The 22225-nt window shown below is 41.8% G+C and overlaps 1 long non-coding RNA gene across 1 annotated transcript; it reads left to right on the top strand.

Moving 5' to 3' along the window:
* The first annotated feature begins 8991 nt into the window (after positions 1-8991).
* Positions 8992-12580, top strand: LOC116567953. Its single transcript, XR_004276449.1, has 2 exons — positions 8992-9411; positions 11686-12580. It is a non-coding gene; the product is annotated as an uncharacterized LOC116567953 (long non-coding RNA).
* The last annotated feature ends 9645 nt before the right edge of the window (positions 12581-22225 follow it).

Below are 22225 nucleotides of genomic sequence, written 5' to 3'. Positions count from 1 at the left end.
GGACGCCTTATAAGCAACCAACAGATATTTCCCCCATAGACAACAATTTGCAAAGCACTGAACCAGGGGCCAGCAGTTATTGAGAATGAAAATAGGAATTTTAAAGGTGATTAGAGAGAGCAAAATTCAAAAAAAGGGGGTAAATTGGTTTGACCAAATATTCAAATGGTGCAGCCAGGCTGGGTGTACAAATAAAGGGCGAGTAAAATTTGACTTGCCTAGTCTCAGAATTTCTGTACCTGGGTTTCCCGGCAAGTGAATCTTAGGTTAGAGGAGTGTGTGTGTGTGTGTGTGTGTGTGTGTGTGTGTGTAGGCTCAGGACAGGAAAGAGATACTTAATAAAGTTTGAGATGATGGTACCAAGAAAAAGAGGCAATCATTCCTGTTGGTAAAGAAAGTTGGACAAGTAAATTGAAGCCAGATTGAGAAGGCTGAAGGGCTGGAAGTTGAGTGAATAAAGTAGGAAAAATGTGCTTTCAAACCAGGCTGGACTAGGTCTAAATCTCATCTGTCCTCACCATTTCTAATTATGAGTCTCTGCTCCCTTCTGTGAAATGGGAGAATTGTGCTGCAGTGGTTTGTGAGGAGTGGGTCAAATAAGACAATGTCCTTGGCCTAAATACATTCATTGTTACTATAACCCCTTTTTCTCTTTCAAATTTTTCAGAATTGCTCCCATGATCTCTACACTTCTTCAGGGCATCTTCAAAGTTTCTTCAAATAAACATGTGGCTATGCTCCTCTTGTCTATATTCAGACCTGTTGATTCCAGACATTCAGGAGACCATGCTATACCACTGTCTTTTGTAGCATCTAAGTTCTTTGGAAATACTGCTTTTTACTCCAGGCTTCTAGTAATTGACTTTCTGAGCAAGTATCCCATCAGATTGGGCCACCTAATGCCAATAATATGTAACATCGGCTTATTAGACTCTCACCAATGGCTTTCACAGAAAACTCAGTCCCCTATGATCAGGAGCAATAGTTCAGCTTCTCAAACAAACCCCTACACCTGTCTGTTGTAAAGAGCCACTCAATTTTATTAAATACATGCTTTCCCAGAGCTAAGCCTACACAGAACAACCTCTGACCTACAACTGACTTGGGAAGATACTCATATTCAGAAGTCCTAATAATACTGGGACTGGGGAAGGTAAACACTAATGAGTTTCAAAGTGACTAATAGATTGAACCTGCCCTTTCATTACAAAAAAAAAGCCCTGGGTTGCTCACTGTTGGGAGAAGGATACCAAAAAGAAGTAGCTAACATCTCTAGATACACACCCATACACAAACTGGGGCTGACCGATATGTGTTTCTGTGACATAGCAGCATAACTCCACCTCAGAGAATAAAATGGGTGTCTCAAGTACAATGCAGTCTCTTATAAATGTGTGTAGGTGTGATTGTGCAAAATGAGTCCATAAGCCATAGTTCTCACCTTTCCTAAAGTCTTTTCTCAATTCATTCATTTATATAACTATAGCTACAGATGATGAAATGAGTAACATTAAAATTCCAGGATGGGGACACCTGGGTGTCTTAGTTGGTTAAGCGTGGATTCTTGATTTCAGCTCAGGTCATGATCTCAGGACACGAGATTAAGTCCCATGTCAGGCTCCATGCACAGCAGGGAGTCTGCTTATGATTCTCTCTCTCCTTCTCCCTCTGTTCCTCCCCACCTCACACTTCTGCCCTCTCTCTCTCTGTCAAATAAAGAAATATATATATTTTTTTAATCTGGGATGAATGTAGTAATTTCAGAAGGAAATACTTCAGCTCAACATTTGTGCTAGTGTATATGTTCTTCGAACTTTAAGCCCATTGCTTTATTATAATAGCATGGAGGCATGGCTCTAGGGAGTGGAAAAGAGAAGTTTCTACCCTAAAGCTTAAAATATAAACTTTAATATCTGTTAGCACCTAGAACACTATGGAGCATGTAAAGTACATTCCACAAATATGTATTGGTTTCAACAGGTTTTTCTTCTTACCTAATTAACAACTGGTCCCCAGAAGCTGACAATCCAAAGCCATCTGACCTTGAATTTGGTACCTTTATACTGTTAGTTACACAGTGGGGTTTTCCTGCTGAAGAATCTCTTGCCATGTCTGTTTCAAAATGAAAATATATTATATTATTAGAAACAATGTAAAGAAGCTGAAGGTGAAATGCTGTTAAATTCTGGGGTCCTGATAATGCATCAGCAAGCAGGGGCATCATGGCTGGATGCAGAAGGAAAGAGAAGAAAGTGGGATGCACATGTTTACATCCAATGCCCCAATCCAAAGCACTTTATCATTTAACTCTCAGGCCTTTAGTATGTTTAGTTATTTTGAGGTGTGAAAGGGAGTTGTTCTAGGGAGGAATGATGGTTTGATTTGGTACTTAGGTAGGTAAGAAGAAAGGGGACTAATGAGTAACTACCACACAATGGAAAAACAAAAATAATGAAAGGACTATAATTCTCCTCCCTAAACAATCCAGCCCTTTCATCATAAAATGTTGCTGCTGCATGGACACAAACCAGCAAAAATATATAATGTACAAAATACTTACTGTAAATAAATTTTATAGCCAAATCAACAAAGCACTATCTCCCAAGGCCAAATGCCAGGATTAGGCAATAACCACATTATACCTAACTTCTCAGTGTAATAGTGTTTGTTGTAATGAGATTTGGTTGATTCAGTCATATTTATTTATTTAATATTATTCACATTTATAAAAGTATGCATAAAATGTATTTATAAAAATCAGCTCATTTTTTCGCTTCTTCCATCATACCCCTGCCCCCTTTCCCCACCATCAGTGTTTCCTTAAGAAATATTATCATACTTTACCATTACTAAGGCTTAAACTCCATTTACTATACCTGCAATGCAACAAAAACACCCAGTTGTCCACTTCTCCTGCCTGATCCTCCTGAATAACTTTTTAAAGTATCCTTAAAAAGCTATTTGGGACCATTCTAAGTCGTGGTACAGCAGAAGGTATCCAGAAGTGTAGTCAGAAGATCTGGGCTCGCCATGACATTGACTCCATCACTTCTCTTTGAAGTGGATCAAGGTTTCCTATTCTGTGATGAGAGAACTTGAAGTCTTACTTCACAGAGGTGTTGTGAGAATTACATGAGACCTCACATTTAAGATTATTTAATATAATAACCAAGCACATTGGAGCTGCTTAGTAAATTCATGTTAAAGGCAGATTCTGAAATGTCTGAAACAAGATTTTTTTTTAAGTTATCTCTATGCCTATCATGGGGTTTGAACTCATGACCCAGAGATCAAGAGTCACATACTCTACAGGTGCCCATGGAATAGGAAATTTTTTTAAGTAGAAAAAATAAAATGAACCTACTCTGCTTTATATCCTCATGTCTTTATTTTCTCATCTTTAAATTGGGTATAATGGTTGTGTAAGACTAATGAATCACAAACCTGTACCCCTGAAATGAATAATACATTATATGTTAATTTTTTTAAAAGAGGGGGATATGGAGATAATGGGGAACCTGGGTGGCTCAGTCAGTTAAGCCTCAGCCTTTGGTTCAGGTCATGATCCCGGGGTCCTGGTATCAAGTCCCACAAGAGGCTCCCTGCTCAGCAGAGTCTGCTTCTCCCTCTGCACCCCCTTTTGCCCCCACCCTCATGCTTGCACACCCTCTCTCTTCCAGAAATAAAATCTTTAAAAAAGTAAACAAAATAAATGCAGATAATGTATAAATGAGGAACTAGTAAGTGGTAACAGTAAGTAATCCACAAATAGGTTATTATTTCTCTGTGAGAAGGGGATTAGCTAGAGAGTAGTTATTAAAAACTCCACTAACCCATCCTTCTCTCCTGATCAGACACTCAAGCCTCTGTGTCTCTCTTTATCTTCTTCTAAGGCCCTAATCTTGAAGGAACAGAAAGCAGCTAGCCAAAGTCTTGCATGTTAGATTTCTTAGGATAAAGACCGTTTTTTCATATTAGAAATAGATGAAAACTCCCTACAAGGCACCTATAGTTTCTCACCTACATTATGTCATTTAATTCTCACAAGGACCCCCCCCCCAGAAAGATACATCCTCCCCCACCCTGTTGAAAGTAGAGCATTTCTATGAAAGCTTTTGTAAGTGGCAATTATCACTATAGTCTATGGGAAAATGTTAGTGCTCCCAAACCAGAAAATAAGCTCTCCTAGGCTTTTCTGATACCTTACTGCACATCTTGGTATGGGATGCACCAAAAAAATCAGAAAGTGTAGATGCTCAGAGACAGTTCAAAGCGTTGAGGGCTTGAAGCTGAGATGTTGAATGTAATTCTGGGGGCAGGAGCTTGGCCGGGTTAGTCTGGCTGCTGGGAAGGGTGAGGGCTGGGCGAGGGGGGGGGGGGTACCTCAGTAATCACCAGGAGCAACACAAACATTGATTGCTATTTTTGCTTTTCCTAAAAGCAAGAGTCCTATTCCATTTCTTTCTATTTTCGAAAACAGGTACCAAGCTAGGTCTTTCATAAAAGCTAAGTGGCTGACTCAAACTTCGGAAAGCGAAAGATGCCTGTACCACTATTTCTCTTTTAAAGGAGGAGGACACTGAGGCTCAGAAAGATGAAGTAGCTTGCCCAAGGCCACAGGCTACTCTCCTCAAAGAAACACTGCGGGCCATGTGGCTAGCCTAGAGGAGGTACTTCTTTGGTACTGGGATAATCCAGTCCCTGTATTTACAACCCCAATTGCCCACTCCCCAAAAGTTCATTCTCAGCGCCCTCTGCACGCTTGCTGTTGCCTACTGACCCATAACTCTGGAGTGCAGAGAGATGGCTCTGGGTTAAACAGGCTCTGCTTGGAGGGGCCCCAGTCCTTGGCAGGCGGCTCCCTTCTCCCCTCCTGCTACCTGGAGCTTGCCTGTAGGTGGCGCCCTGATTCGCTTAGGGGAACTTGGAGAACGTGGACACGGGTCACCAGCTGCCTCCCCTAAAGGCCAATTAAAACAGTCCCTTGGCTGGAGCTCTGCAAAGGAACCTTGGCAATGTGGCCGTGCCCCCCTGCCCGGTCCCTCCTCTTCTCCCCACCTCTCCGCCCTCCCCCACTCGGGGCTGGCGCGCCGAGCGAGCAGTTAGCCTGCGCTTCCTCCGAGGTAGGGCTCAGGCGCCGGATCTCTAAGCGCTCTAGGCCGAGCCAGCCACCCCTGGTTGGTGCTTGGATCCCGGGGGCCTTGGGCCTGCCCCCTCCGCTCCCTTCCCGCACCCCCTTAGGCCGGCAGCTGGAGTGAGGGTGGAGGGATGGGGGAGAGTGTGACCCCATGAGTGCTGGGAGGGGCGGGGCAGCTTTAAAAACTTCTGAAAGGCCTCGTTCAAAGACTCAAAGAACAGAACTTGGGCCGGAAGGCGGTTTCCTCGGAGGGGCCTAAAAGGGGGCGGGGGTGCACCTGCAGGGCCAAGAGCGCCCCTGCCTGGGAAGGGGGGGTCCGGTTGCCCGCGAGCCCTGAAGCCCCCACCCCTCCCTCGCCGCCTGGCTTCGGCCTCCTCCTCTCCAAAGCTCACGCCTCCTAGGTGGGGGGAGCCTGGGGCCCCACCCGGGACCCTTCGCTTTCATCCTCCCTACGGGAAGGCAGGACGGCGGGGTCGGGGTGTGTGGGGGGGTGTTCTTTGGCCCGCATACTCCGCAGGGTCTTCCTTCCCTAGGAAACCGAGATTTCGCAGCAAAATTGAATTCCCGGATTTTAATTCCAATCCAGCCGGGTAGGAGAAGGCTGAGCAAGTGGGCAAAGCGGGGGAAAGAACGTTCCCATTTTACATCCCATCCAAACCCCCCCATAAAAATCACTGGGGAGGATGAAAAGGAAGGGAGAGCAGGAGGAGTGCCCGCATGGAGTGGGGGGCGCGTGGAGGGGGTGACAAGGGTCGCGTGACAGCGGCGGGTCAGACAGTGAGTGGCCCCGGTAGAGTCAGGAGTCGCTGCTGTCGCTTTGCGCCCTGGTTGTGCCATCTGGGGGCAGATGAGGAGGCGCCGCCGGACCGCTGCTGGCCAGGGCCTCTCCACCCACCGCAGACGAAGAGCGGACGCCCGCCCTCGCGGGGCCAAGAGAGACGGACTAAGGGGATTTTCATTAGTACCGCATTATGGGGAATATCACCCTCCAAAGTCCTTCCTATAGAGGCTCTTGAATGAATTAGGTAAATGATTTCTCCATTCGTAGCCTCTGAGGAAGACATTTTCTCAGAACTTTTGAAACTGAGCGCTTTAGGTCCTATGTCCCTCTAGGAGGGTTTCCACTACCTGCAGAATCATCTGAAGAGCACTGCCCAGTGAGTCAGTGAGGACGCGAGGGGGGAGGTAGAGATGGAATCGCATGAAGCTGCGCGATTTAGTTAAGTTAGAAGAATAGCTACCGAAAATAGAGTAGCTAAAAAATAATCTACAGCAAGTTTATTCTTTTCCTCGGAGTCGTCTTCCTTGATCTGAGAAAATAAAAACAGGAGAATTGGGTGGTGGTGGTGTTTTTCCAATTACCATTTATTACACTTTCTCAAAGAACTTGAAAGAATTAGTTTGGTGAATTTTAAGAACAATAGCGGCTGTCATTACAAGCAGCAAAGATGTAGCGAACAGAACGATAGATTCCCGAAGAGTTTACTTGCAACATTAACTCTCCAATTTAGTGTCTACGTTATTTTAATAAAAATTAGGATGAGGTTTTTATTAACTCACTTCAGGAGGTAGGGAACACTGTGAAGGAAAGAGACCGAAGGAAAAATAGAGCAATGGAAACAAAAAGAGAGGCAAGATTAACTGTAACAGTCTGGCGTTCAATGAGTCCCCAGTCGGAGCCCCAACATACTGCACATTTCTGGTAGCATAAAACTTTATCCGGAATATTGGTGGGCCTCGTCCCTAAGCACTTCTTAAGAAAGGACAGATGTAAACAAGATGTTTTCCCTTTTGTGAAGGTCTAGCACTTTGCTTCATTAAGTAGCCCTAACGGAAAAGGGGGTCCTCCCGCTCTCGCTGGGCTGCTTTAAAATCTGCAGGTGTGCACAACATCCCCAACCAACGCTCAGCATCCCCGGCGCTGGAGGCGGGACCTGCTGGTCCAGGAAAACAGAGGACCCGCATGCAGTGTGTCCTGAGTACCCTGCCCTGGCATTTCAGCGAGCAAGGACTAGCATGTCCAAACTATCCTCCTGATGTTAGCAAAGTTAAGAGATCTGGTTTCCTACAAACTTAGCCACTTTGCCCCCAACACTCTTCCTTGACAGGATGAAAGCAACATTTTTATCCCTTAAGGCTAAAATGTAGCCTTTAAAACACTCCTAGTACAAGGTTGAAAGCATGTCAAGGGCTCAAAGGCAAGCTGGTGTTGCACACAGGGCAAGTGCAACTTTATCATGGTAAACAGCAAGAAACTTTGTAAAAGTTAGAGTGGCCATTCAAAGAGATAGTTTGAGAAGGTGCCGCAAAACAGCCAGGGGACGGAGAGAGGACCGGAAATACTTGGGGGATGCATGTGTGTTCCCAAAGACATGGTAGTTGAGACTTGGTGCACTGTTTTTAGATGTTTTAAAGTTTATGGAAAGCAGTCTTTATCCTTACCCTCATGAAGCTGGAAGGCTATACTTTCCCAGCAAAAGAGTCTGTGATTCCCGCTCCCCCACCCAGAGTTTTAGGGTCCAAGACCTCTTTTACAAGCTCTAAGAAATCAGAAAACTAACATACTGCAATTTTTCTCTTGAGTTCATTATACAAAACACACACAAAAAAACCTTCAGCTTAAAATAATTAAGGTGGTGATTTCTCAGAAACTCCAGCAAAAGTTTCTGGAGATGAGAGTCGTGTTAGGCCTGTTCCTTAGCAGTGGGGTGAGGGTTCACACAGCAATTTTGGCACAAACACACAACTTCACCTGCAAGGACGCCCACACTCTCCCCGCACACCCCCCCCCCAAAGGCTGCTGGCTAAAGAATGAGACCTGATTCACTTCAAGTGTGTAAGGAGTAAGGCTTTTCCCACATGCACAAAACATGGTCCAGACACACACCAACAAAATACAAAAGGGGAGACCTAACTTTGGCTGTTAAGGGGAAAGGCCACCGGAAAAGAAAATCTGGGGACTTCCAGAAAGCAGTGAAAAGAGCCTTGGAGGTCTACAACCTGTCCGCTTCAGAGGCAGCCACTACATTCCACCAGCCTCACAGCCCCACAGTGATCAGGGCTGCGGTTCAAAAGTTGGAAACTGTGGTTTTTAATTGGGGCTGGGTCCCGCCTTTCCCCCCTTCCTCTTCAGCGGTTCCTCTCCGTAAGCGGATTTGCTTTTCCATGCATCGCTGGCAAGTCACTTTTAGGAAACCTTGCCTCTGCAAAACCTTTTAAACGTGGTGGTAATATATTGCAGTCTTATTAAGTCTCCTCCAGAAGTGTGTGAAAAGGGCTCTGTTTCCCTGAAAGATGCAGGAGCTCGACTATCTGACCAAGGGCTCAGACCGGCCCAGGGAAGGTTTGGACTGACTCCACTCCACACTCACGTGAAAGCAGAGGTTTTTGTTTTGGGTTTTGTTGTTTAGTCTGGGCTTAGTTTTTTTAACGCCTAGGAGATTTTAAAATCACACAATACTCCCCCTGAAAGGAAAAAAACAAAACAAAACAAAACACATTGAACTTGTTCCCTTCATTACAAGACACCCTAGACGGCCGTCTGAGAGAAGGAGCGGCTGAGTTGGTGGAACCACGAATTAATGTGGAGAACTAGGCCCTCAGGGCCAAGTTCCCAGAGCAAGAAGACACTGAGGGGAGGGGACAAAAGTTTCTCACAGGTCGCCACGAGGGAAGGGGACCAATGCAGAGAGCCCCTTCTAAAGTTCAGTGGTGCTGGGCATCTGATCTTCCTTCCAGGACAACTCGCCCGAGAGCCCCGCGGGTTTCGGCTCCCACCACGAAAGTAAGGGTCGCTTCTGCCGCGTCGCCCCCTCCTTCTCCTAGGGCTGTGCCAGGCAGGCTGCCGAGAAGGGGAGCGCCGCGGGGCAGCTCCCGGGCCAGAGGGCGGCGCCCGGCCGCTGCGCGCCCCAGCCTTCTCCGGCGGCCTCACGGTCATGACCTTGCCGGGCAGTTCCTCGCCTCCCGCTTGGTCTCTTTACCTGCCCTCGCCCCAATCTCTCTCCAGGCCTGGAGTGGGGGATCCCCGTCGTCCTAGTTGGTGGTGATGGAGGGTACAGTTTGATTTACTTACTCTCAATTTCCCCAGTACCTGTAGAACTGGCAAAGTCAGCGGTCTTGTGGGCACTGACTGTGATCAGTGAAGTCGTTCCCCGGACAGTCTTGGAAAGTCTGCGAGGCCAGGCGCCACGGCTTCTGGATGGTAAATTGCGGAGGGCGGGGAGGAAAGAAACTCGCCAGATTTCTCACCTTTGGCACCCGAAATTTTTGAAAGTGTAGGTACCTTGAGTTTCCTCTCGGGCACCTTACAGAGACTCTGTAGAAGAAGGGAGATGCGCTTGTGCTAACGATGGCGGGGAGGGGGGCGGCGGGAGTCTTCACCTGCCAAAGTGTCATTCCGCCCCCACAAAGAGAAGGAAGAAGGGCAAGCAGGTGGAGTAGAAGGCAGCGCGCCCTCTTTTACTGATGTATTTATTTAGGATATTGTGTTAATCAAATTGACCAAGTGTATCTCGAGCACTCATGCTAGCACTCGGAACAAATCAACTTTTCTTTCGCCGCTCTCAGTAAGACGCTTTCTGTCTCAAGTTGAATTTAACCCCCCGGTGCCTGCAGACCTCGAAACGTGATACCAGACGCCACCCCGGGCATCCCAGGCCCGTCGGCCTGGTGTCTTCGCTAGCCGGGTAGAATGGTTAGTGCACCTGGGCTTCAGGTGCCAGTGAAGGAAAGAAGTGGGACATTGCTTTCCAACAAGCAGGGAACTAAGCCTGCCAGCACCTATCTTGTTCTGGAAAAACACCTAATCTCCATTTCCTCTATAAAGCTTAACTGCAGCTCGCTTCCAATCCCAAATTGCAAACACTGAGTGGAATTGCTCCCTTAAGCATTCCAAGCCTATGACCCTTCTTAAAGCCTTGTTCAAGTCTGCACTCTGGGGGTCATTAAGAGAGGAGAGAAATTCAGGATGTTGCTTTTCCTCTTTAAACTAATAATGACACAAAGGGAACACACCAGAGATCTGGGATTGTTTTGATTTCATAATTCAATGACAGAGGCTAGGCCTAAGGTAACAAGTTGTGTACAAAAAGAGTATCACAACAGAAAGAGTCAGGAAGCCCTGGAAACTTCTCTCCAAAGGGGGAAAGATAAGGGGGGGGGGGGGACTTGGCTTCCTCCCACCGTCAGAGTCAAAACACACACCAGTAAGTATGCACTCAACATATAGAGCCAATATTATATATTTGCATTGTTCTGGTCAAGTGGAGAATTCTCCAGTTTCACAACTACTGTATGTATGGGAATGGAGTTTGGGTAGGGAATGTTCTGGCCTATTCTTAATAATAATAATAAAGACTGCTGAGCTCCTTGCTTTAAGCTGACATAAAAGCCAGATAAAATAAAGTGCTTAGAAGCCTTAGTTGAAATCCAGGAGCAGCTCAAAGATTCCTCTATTATATCTGACCTTGCTTTCCCTGTGTTTACATTGGAGTCATAATAACCTCTAACATTTATTGAGCTGTTTGTTACATGTGCCATGCTCTGTTCCAAGCACTTTAATATGATAACTCATTTAATCCTGACAACAGCCCTATGAATTAGTTGCTGGTATAATCCCCATTTTAGAAATGTGGGAAACTGAGGCACAACTAAAGCAAATAATTTGTCTAGCACCCACACTCTTCACTACTCACTACAGAGATAAAGCAGTGGGGGGGGGGGAGCTGTCAAACAGTGGCCCCAGCCTGTCCCTGCTTGGAATTGTTTTCTGAAAAAGTTGATAGGGAGTAATTAATCCTATTAATTCAGTCCATATAGACAGCCAATCGGGTACAGAAGAACTCTTATGCCCCAAAAAAGTTATGTTCTCTGAATTATCCAAATGATTAAATACATTTCATATTAGACTACAAATAAATAAGAATACTGAAAATTGTTCCAATCCAAAAACACTTTTGGCTGACCTTTCCTCTCCCCCCCCCCAAATGTAATTACAGGATTACATTGCCATTCTTGAAGAGCATTCATTATACTGCATATACTTCAGAGTTGGGACAATAGCAGCTCTTAATATAGACACAATCTTTATTGTTAAGGACTCAGGCATACTAGACTTATCACTTTCATCACCGCCAATTTCAACAGATGCCACCTGAAGAATGTGACCTCTTTTTCTCTCTTCATTACTATGTCCCCCACCCATCATCATTCTTTCCTACGTAGAATCATGGAGTGTCCATGGGGGGTAGGGACATAAAACAAAAAACACAACACTTAGAAAGCATATGATTTGCTGCCTGTGATTTTACAAGAGAGAAAAGAAGGCCATAGGAAAAGTGACTTGCCCATCCTCACACACCATTGTGTCTGGGACCCAGGACTCCTAGGTCCCAGCTCGGTCTTCTTATCTCAAACTAAATTGACTTCTAGAGCTCATAAAGGTATTTGGATCAAGAGCACACTTAAAAAAAAAAAAAAAAGTTTTAACAACCCTTTTTTGACCCAAGATATATAAAGAAGGGGCTGTCTTACGCCTTTCTTCCTTTCAGATGTGCTCCTGGAATGTCTTCACCAGATGTTTACCCAAGAAATTACAGTCGCTGAGTCTTCAACATGTGCATGCATTTTAAAAGCAGCATTTTAGATCTGAACCCAGTTAATGATTTTCTTTTCTTTCTTTTATGAAAAAGGGAATTTTAGTTTTGCCTGCAAGTGCTCCGAGTCTTTACAGAGTCTGCGTTAACGTCACTCACTTTCACTCTGGGACGTGCTAGTCTCACAGTCTAGTTTTGTTCAGACTTTATTTTGCTCCAAGCTGCGTTACAAGCCACTTGTCCACGCTGCAAAAGGTGGGGGTAGCGGGCTGGGGTGACGGGCCCTTTTGCTCTTCCCCCCTCCTCCTATACCGAAGCAATCTGGAATCGTTCCACTTGGCTCTGCGCGCGCGCATAGAGACGCGCGCGCGCACACACACACGTGTGCCATGCATGTGTGGGGCCTATGGATCTGTGTATACGCGCGTTTGTGATTTAAAGTGACAGGACCAAGAGCTGGACTGGAGCAGTGAATTATTTTGCGTGATAAATCAACTTGATTGTCTCCACACTGTACTTCCATTATTCACCCGAGTGCTCGGTGGTTACGGCGGACGTGCACTGCGGCAAAAATGTCCTCGGAGCCGCTAATTTTGTGGCCACTGCGGCGGCTGTGGCGGCGGCGCGGGGGCGCGAGCACGGATTGATTTTTCAAGATCACGTCTCCTTCAGTGCAACTCGCCAAATCGAATCGAGTTGACTGCAGAAGCCTCACTGGATGCATGTGGATTGGGTTTTGTACCGGAGATTTTTTAAATACTTATTTTTTTCTTTTGGAGGGAGGAGCCGAGCTGTAGTTGGTTCAGGAAGGGAGATATACCTATTCTGCTTTATTTTCCTTTTACGCTCTGACAGAAAGAAAGAAAGAAAGAAAGAAAGAAAGAAAGAAAGAAAGAAAGAAAGAAAGAAAGAAAGAAAGAAAGAAAGAAAGAAAGAAAATGGCTATCACCGCTTCCTCAGTACTGGGGAGGCCAAACCTTAGCAGTCAGGGAGAGGATGCTTTAAATTGTCTTTTGCCCCTCTATCCTTCCCTCCTTCGCCCACATCCTCCTCCCGTCAGCTCTGCGACAGCCAGCAAGGGAGAAAAATGGTCATAGGCTCTTGTACGGGTCATTTGTTCTCACTCTCGCTTGCTTCTTTCTTGGACAACTAGTTACCAATTTTTTTTTTCTTTTTACAACCTGATCGTTTTTATCTGGATTCAATTTTTTTAAAAAATGTATCCAGAATATATTTCATCAGTCTTCTGCTTAGACACCAAGCGATCCAGCGGCTGAACAGCAACTTGGGGTGGGAGTGTGGACAATCTCGTTACCAGATCTGTAGAGATCACCTGGGGCAGACACAACCCAGTGGTTACACTATTTTTTTTTTTTGAAGGATACAGCTAATTACCAAATTGATTACCAGATGTGTATTGCTGCCTTCGAGTTTTACAAAAGCAGATCCAGAATTTCACTTTCACCTTTTTATTATTGTATAGCTCTTCTCTATAGCCAAGCATATGGATTATACCAGACTGATAATTTACATTTAAAATAGGGGATTCCAAAGACTTAGGAGAAAACGGTCTCACTTTGTTTGCAAGATAAAACCTGAGAGTTTGTCTGAGAGGGTGGGAAAACTTTTCCCTGCCTAAAGGAGAAACTGACATATTTATCCTCAATTTTTACTTCTTCTAAAGCTGCCTTCAAAGCTGTAGTGGTATTTGCCAAATTGGAAAGATAATTGCAATGTCCATGTGTGAGTAATGACACAGTGTTGCATAATAATAATTTAAGCAACTTTGTCTATGGTGATGTAACTTTCCTGAAGTTTGGTTGTAACCTTAAAGGGTTCAAGTGCAGAGTTGATTGCAAATGAGTAGCTGCCCTGAAGAAAGTGAGTTTAATACAGCAACACCCCCCATCCCCGTCCTGGGAGTGTGTGTGGGTGGAGGTTCTGTACTTCCTATCTTTATCTGCAATCCCAACCTGTAGGTTCCAGGGGTGTGGTGGAAAAGGACCCCATTTTCCTTGGAGACACCGAGAAGAAAGAGGCCAAGCCCATGACTTGACTTTACCTGATAGTGCCTGCCTGAATTGTCCATGATATGAAAGAATATTCCTGTTCAAGGCAAATTAAAAAGGCAGATGCAGCAGTGCAGTGAAAATCCAGCTCAGTTCAATGTGAACATATAACAAAGTTGAAATACAGCTTTTTAATGAGCACGTCTGCGTAGTAAAAATGAGTGCAAATGAATTCAAAACCAACTACCCCATTTGCTCCAATGTTTAAAGCATACTAAGCTGGTCATGTGTTTGAGTTGCCGTTTCACAGCCCATGATGTGTACACAGTGTACAATTTCCACATTATAATGACTTGGGAGATAGAGGGGTATTTTAATTCAGTCATTAGAGTAGAGACAAATGAAAGTATGTTAACATCCAGCTCCATAGAACAGCGGCCTACCAACTCAGAGGAAACCCACACTTTCCCTGGCATCAACACCTCCACTGTCTGTTTTTCTTAAAGACCCAGATTCCAGGGCCTCTCAATTGGGCATAAATCTGATTTACAAGTATAAAAGTGATATACCAAAATGTATTAATTCACATGTGAACATATTAAAACTAACAAAGACTGTTGGCCCTTAGGCAGGGCTCTGAACTTGGAAATGCTCCCCTAAGATTATCTGAATTAATACTTTTTGTAATATCTTCTATATAACTATGAATTGCCACATGGAAAGACCTATTTGGGCAGGAGAGTTAGCTTTTTAAAACTTTTGTGGTATTAAAGTTTTTTTTAAGGGGAAAAATTAACAACTAAGCTTTCTTATTATGGGAAATGTTTAGTAAAACTGATCATGTGTTGTTCCTTTAGAACTAAAGTGAACAGGCATTTCATTTGATGATACTAAGAAATATCTGAATACTATAAACATTAGTTATGGTGTTTTCTTAACTGATCATGTTTTTATTTTTAAAGTACCACAACATATGATAGTAAAACACTTCAGATTTTCTCATATTGGGATTTTTCTATCAGTGAAATTTTTTTTTAATTTTCAATTGAAGATTGTGATGTTGAACTTTCATATCATAACCTGTGAAAATGGAGAGGTTTTTTTTTTTTTTCCTTTTTGGCACTTCAAAGTTAATACAATTCTTTTATCAGCAGTCTACGGAAGCCTATTATTACTGTACCTAGCATACTCTATAAGACAAACAGTACATGATGTTACACATTTTTTTAAAAAAATTAAATCAACAGACGAGCAAATTGAAACAACTGGAGTGATCAAGTAACAATATCAAAATAAGACACTTGTAAAACTATGGATTTGAGTCATTATTTATATTCAAATTTACAAAAGAAAAAAAGAAAAGGGATGAGTTTTTATAAGCTTTTCAGTAGCTTTCCAATTAGGAACATTTCACTCGGGAAATATGGACGCATGTATCATTGTTATCTACTAAGAAAAATTCTCACCTGGTCATACTCCCCAAAAAAAATTTTTTAAAGAAGCATTTTATATGACAACTGATACTGTGATGAGTCTTTCAATTTTCTGTAACATAAAATTCAGTTGTCTTCTCAAATTTTGACTTTGAGAAACAAAATTGAACACTAATGGCTATATTTTTAAAGACACTTTGAAGCAAGTTTCATATATATATTATATTTTCAAAATTAACTCAAATATTATACTGTCCCATAAGGATACAGGATTTCTTGCATCTAATGTTCAAATAGAGACTTTCCAAAGATAGTCCTACTAATATAAGGCATTGGATTTGGAAGGAGAGCAGTGAAGTAGGATGTGCCTCAATATTTGGTATAACATAATATGTTTTGTGTTTTTACTGACCTGGAGAAGGCTATTCTGCCCTGGTTTCTGGCATATAAGGTAACCCAGCCTTGCCTAGAGTCACTTGCCTCTTTGAAGACCAGATCATCACTTACTTTTCCTGCAACCCCAGAAGCTGATACAGTGCTTGGCTATGGGGACATTCAGTAAATGTTTTCCAGACTTGAATTTACTTGATCAATTTTTTTCTTAATTTTTAATAGTAAGTGTAACTTTTGGAACTGAATAGGACTAGTAGAAATCCTTTGGCAGAGGACCAGTTGGGAAAATTGTGTTTCTATCTGCTATCTCATGACAAATTAAAATATGTTTGATTTATTGTCTACTTTATAGCTCTTGGGAGGACTATGAAACTCAGAGGAATAATGTTAAAACCAGAAACACTTACCATTCTTTGGCTTCTTTCTTGAAAAAGCACTCATTTTTTCAATATACCCAAAACACATACGAAGCACTGCACAAACTTTAGTTTTTCAGCTCTCAGCCTAGACCTGCTTGTAACCAACTGGCCATTTCAAGCACCCTTGACAAATTAAACCACTCTTTATAATTGGTTCTCCTTGCTCTCGTTTTGGTTTTCTCTCCTTGGTAAAAACAAAGTAAAAACTATGCCAAAATGCCAAAAATTATTCGAGATAAATGTCATTCTTTCCAACACTATTTTACTGAACAGGGCATTAATAGTTGAATAAATCTTAATATCGGCAAACAAGGTATTATTTTTGCATATTAAAACTTTGGAGTATTTTTCCAAATAATTAATTTCTGTACTCATATGATTTAAGAAATTAATTCTTCACTTCACCCATTAAAAATAATGTCCTTGAGGGATCATTCATTGTTTTCATAGGTATATAATCTGCTGACCCAACACAACTCATTACTTTCATAGTAAAGAAAATGAGAGGTATATAAAAAAACAAAAAAGCATCACTGTGTAATTTTGATTTTATAATACTACATTATTTATCTAAAGAATATTATAAAAGCCAGAACTAGATTATTTGCATCCCAGTTAAGGAAAAACTTCACTTAATCAAATACAAATTTTTAAGTTTTCTCATATAAGATAGTATATTAATATGTGATATTTAATTTTTTACCATTGTAGATAAAGGGATAATGATCTCCTTTCAAAACTTTTTAAAATTACCTTAACTTCATGGTCTTAAAATATTAATTGGCAAACTAATAACCTGGAGGTATTAATATACCACCAACCATGGTAAGTAGTTTCCCCAGTTCAGGGAAAATGGTGACTGAAATTTTTTTATTGTAAAGAGAAGTATAGTATAGTATTATTCTCCAAGATGAAATAATGTAGATCTAACTATCTTTTCTTCTGGGTTAGCTTCTGGGACATCTTGACTAATTTTCCCCACTTTCAAAGCAAAAGGGAAAAATGAGACAATGGAGTAAAGAAAAGATAGAGAGCTTGTCTCGAACCTATATAATTCATTCTCCACACTCTTGTCAGAGTAATTTTTTTTTTAATCAAACTGATCTTGTACCACCTTCTTTAAGCCTTTCAATGGCTCCCCATTGGTGTCAGGATAAAGTCTAAAATCTGAAAGTTGGTCACCAGGCCTAGAACGTTCCCAACCCATATTTCCACCTTCAGCTTCATCTTACTCTACTGGCTTATTTCTTCTTTCAACCACCACCCCAGCCATCCTCCTCCCATTCTGACTCCTCCCCCCATTACTCTTCATTATCTTTGAGGGGGAAGAAAAACCTGCTCTGGCATTCAAACAACTTTTTCCAAATGAATGATTGAAGACATAAATGGAAGAACCTGCACACCAAAGGAAATACACAGAATTATAGACCTTTAGAATTTCAAAGACCTTGGATACCAACTACTTTCAAAGATAGCATTTTTCAGATGAGGAAACTGAGAGTGGTCCTGATAATTCAAGTGACTTCCAAAGACTACACAGTTAATAGGAGAACTGGGATTAGAACCCAAGATTCCTGATATTCTCAAAATCAACTCCACAAAGGAAACAAGCCATTAAAGAATGTGTTCAATTTTTTTCTCCAAAGATAAACTAAGATAGCTATTTTCTCCTAAAAAAGTTAAAAATAGAATTACCATATGATTAAGCAATTCCACTTCTGATGTACATACCCCAAAACACTGAAGGCAAGGATCTGAACAGATACTTATATGCCATGTTCCTAGAAGCATTCACAATAGCCAAATGGTGAAAGCAACCCAAGTATCTATCAGTGGATGAATGGAAAAACAAAATGTGGTATATATATACCATGAAATATTTCTCAATCTAAAACAGAAGAAAATTCTGGCACATGCTACGACATGCATGAACCTTGAAGACATTATGTTAAATGATATAAGCCACGCACAAAAGGGCGCACACTGAATTGTTCCACTTACATAAAGTACCTCATCAAACTCACAGAGTCAGAAAGTAAAATGATGGCTGCTTGGGGCTGGGGGAGAGAAGAGAAAGGGAAGTTATTATTTAATAGACTTTAAGTTTCAGTTTGGGATGATGAAAAGTTTCTGGAGATGGACACAGATGATGGTTGCACAACAATGTAAATATAGTGAATGGCCCTGAACTGTACATTAAAAATGATTAAAATGCAAATGTTACATACTTTTAATCACAATTTTAAAAAAAACAATAAAAGATTACCATTTCCAAAGGGATCTACCAGTATAGTTCCCTAGCTCCCTACCCTGACCCACACAGGATTTTTCTTTCATTTCTTTTTATTCTTCTTTTTCTATTTCTTTTCCTCCCCCCCCCCACCTTTTTTTTTCTTGTAATGTTTTTGGTTGACTTGTAATCTCTTTGTTTTGTTTTGTTTTACTTTGTTATCCTGTTTCTTAGCCTACCAACTAGGCTTTGAGACAAGCTACCTGCTTGATTTTGCTTATGTGTCCAACACAATAACAATCCCAATTCTATAACTTCCCTTGCTAGAGTTCCCTTTCCTGATCCCATTTTGAGTCACCTTATGAAACAGAGAGGTCAAGAGAGGCTGGAGAGCTAAAGGACATGGGCTGGAAAAGAGTCTGAACTCAGTGTCCATGCCAACTGGGTTTTCCAGTTCCCATTTCCTTCCTCTCCATGCTATGTTTTGGGGGTGGGATGTGATCTTAGAAATATTACAATGACTGTGAAAAACCCCAGTATCAGAGAAGTCAACCTCAACTGGTTCTTTCCTTTCTTTGTTGCTGGTTTTCTGGGTCTAGAGACACTGTGGTCAAACTAGGCACATATCTAATTTGCCAGGTACTAAGCACTAGTACCATTAGCCCAGGGCACTAAAGATATAGCTGAGGAGTTCCTAAAATAGTAATTTTAGCAATTGCCATCCTTCCCACTCCCTCTGTCCTTATGCTGGCTGGAATTTCATCCAGGGACTGAGTACTTGTTCAATGCCTCATAGTAAAGATTAGTCTTCTTTATGACAATTCTGGTCTGCTTGTATGTATGCAGTAGTGGTGTATGCAGTAGTGTGGCAGGAGGTTATGGGTTCAGTTTTCTCAGACCTCAGAATGTCTGTGTTGCTTTTGAACAACCCTTCTTGACTCTCAATTTTATAATCATGAATATCATATATTTTATAAATTTTTACCTTTTCTTTTTAGAATTGGTTACTAGGAAACTCAAAGCCAAATTACAAGTCAACCCTGAAAAAGTATATAGAATTTCACTGCATGCATTTTGGATACTAATCTGGGTCTTGATTTCACCTTATTTCTATCTTAACAGTATTTTTCTTTCATATATATATATATATATGTGTGTGTATATATATATATATATGACTATATATAACTATATATATTTAGTTAGTTATATTTATCCTACCTCAATTTGAAGAGGTTTTGGAGTGAAGATTTTGTGTGTGTGCTTATATATGTATGCATTATAGATATGGATGTAGAAATAGATATAGATAAACACACACACAATTTCTACTCTAAAATCTTTTAGGATGCCTTGGTCGCTCAGTAGGTTAAGCATTTGCCATGATCCCAGGGTCCGGGTATCCAGCCCAGTCAGGCTCTTTCCACTCAGCAGGGATCTTGCTTCTCCCTCTCCCTCTACCCCTCGCCCCTCTCATGATCTCTCTTGTTCTCAATCTCTCTCTCTCTCTCTCAAATAAATAAATAAAATCTTTTTTAAAATAAATAAAAAATTAAAACTTTTGGATAAATACAACTACCTATATTCTTCATTCTGTGCTGTATTAGAAACAATTGGTTGTGGCATAGGCCTCATGGGAAAGAAACCTACATTTATTAACAGTTTCACATTCATGATTTCATTGAATCCTATCAAAACCCCAAGAAGTGGAGCTGATGATATTTACATTTTACTGAGAAGGAAACTAGAGGAAGAGATGGAACTGCCCAAGACTACAGACAGCAGAGAATAGAGAAACAGTTCAGCTCACATTTCTTTACACCAAGTTACAGTTCTAGACCATTGCTCTTATCCCCAATCTCCCTCATTTCTCCTGAAAATTACTGTTTAACTGTCTGAACATGTTTGGGTCCATCTTTCAGGAACCAGTTTGGATTTTATAGCCATCCCTTTGGTTTTTTTCTCCTCTCAGCTTCACAATTTCTTTACTTGCCCAGGCCTTTTTTCAACTTTGGTACCAGAGAGAGTTATTCTCTCTTTTCCGTTCCTCCAAAACACCCTCTGTGTAATGGAATGAGACTAGTTCTGGACTAGGGATTCATTCTTTACCAGCCGTGTGGTCATGAGCTTATGACTTCACTTTGCTGGTTTCAGTTTTGTATCTGTAAAATATGGTGGTTGGAGACTTCTGAGCTCCCTTTTAGCTTTCCTTCTGTAAATTGAAAACCCATACCTTACACCCCTGGCTTCAGTCCAGATACAGGCATCCTCTCTCTGACTATCATAACAGCTCAGTTGCATGACATCATCTGTGGTCTTCAGGCACCTCTGCAGTGGATTGTGGGGTGTGTCCAAGATAAGAAGGATGGATCTGTGGGGTTGAGGAAACAGGGAGCTGTCATTCAGTGGGTATAAAGTTTCAGCGAGGCCAGATGAATAAGTTCTAGTGATATGCTCTAGGAGCAAAATGCTTATAGTAAATAATACAGTGTTGAGACAGTAGACTTAAATATTCTTACCTCCAAAATGGTGGTGGCAGGGGCAAGGAAACTCTAGGAGGTGGTGGATATATCTTTTGTCTTGATTGTGGTTATGGTACTATAACCACTATAGTTGCTTGTGTATGTCCCAACTTATCAAATTGTATATATTAAATATGTGCAGTGTTTTGTTTATCCATTGTTCCTCAATAAAGCTGTTGAAAAGAAATGGGCCCATTTGTTTACCTTTGATTATGATAAGAGCCAGCTAAACATTAAAATGGTGCCTAAAAAATTTTGAAGCCAGACATAGCCAGAGCTTTGGGGAGGAATGTGAAATGAGTTGAATTCTAGTCAACCACTCACTAAGTGAATGATGAGTAGACTCCCTATAGTTTCTGAGTCTTAGTTTCCTCATTTGTGTTGTGAGAAAGACAGTGCCTGACTCACCTATCCAGAAGAAGGGTTAACAGTGATAACATGTGTGGAAGGTCTGTAGGAAGGAAGCTCTACGTCCTACTATTTATACTTAAAGTTTCCCTTTGGTGATAATGCCATGCCTTGCATCAGCCATGCTCCTGAGTCTGTGTTAGACAAGAGTGCAAGGCAGGAAAAGGTAAGCATTTGTTCATCTCTCCATTCACCAATTAATTTACCAAACATCTATTGAGAGTTATAGAAGTTGGCTTGTAAGGACACAAGGGTGAATAAAGGCATTGCACTTTCATGGAGCTCATAGTCTAGCAGACAAACACACAAAGAAATAACTGCCCTCTATTTGAAGATAACTGTCCTAGAGATGAGTATAAGCAGTTAAAGGACACCCAGGAGGGATTGGCCAATTCGGCCTGGGGGAGTTGGGAGCATTAAACTGGTTCTTGGGGGGGAAAAAAAAGAAGAGAAAGAAAGAAAAGAAATAAAGGATGGAACAGGGAGAAAACATGAGGGGCTTTTGGGCAGAAAAAAAATCCACAAACCAAGAAAGAGAGGGATGAACATGCATGCTGTGTTCATAGAGTAGTGAAAATAGAAAAGTGACTTATGGGGCGCCTGGGTGGCTCAGTGGGTTAAAGCCTCTGCCTTCGGCTCAGGTCATGATCCCAGGGTCCTGGGATAGAGCCCCGCATGTACTCTCTGCTCAGCAGGAAGCCTGCTTCCTTGCCTCTCTGCTGACTTGTGCTCTCTGTCTGTCAAATAAATAAATAAAATCTTAAAAAAGAAAAGAAAAGAAAAGAAAAGTGGCTCATTTAGTGTGTCTGGGGTAAGGGGTAGTAAAGAGAGATTAGGCAGGAGGAAAGACTAGAAAAGGAAGCTGATAAGAAAATCAATAGGAGAAATGGGTAAACTGATTTTTTTTGTTTTTTGTTTTTTGTTTTTTTTAGTTTAAATGAATTGGATTTTTAAAAATTAAAAAAGAAAAACCCCAAACCTAGATGTATTTTCTATTAAGCTGGGGAAAAGCCATAAGCTTTCAGAGAGGAAATGATCCAAAGGTACCATAAAATTATTTTATAATCTTGATGATGATGAT

This window comes from Mustela erminea, chromosome 10 (genome assembly GCF_009829155.1).
Source record: "Mustela erminea isolate mMusErm1 chromosome 10, mMusErm1.Pri, whole genome shotgun sequence".
Classification (NCBI taxonomy): domain Eukaryota; kingdom Metazoa; phylum Chordata; class Mammalia; order Carnivora; family Mustelidae; genus Mustela; species Mustela erminea.
Note: the sequence above shows the minus strand (reverse complement) of the source record. Positions and strands in the feature narration are given on the sequence as shown.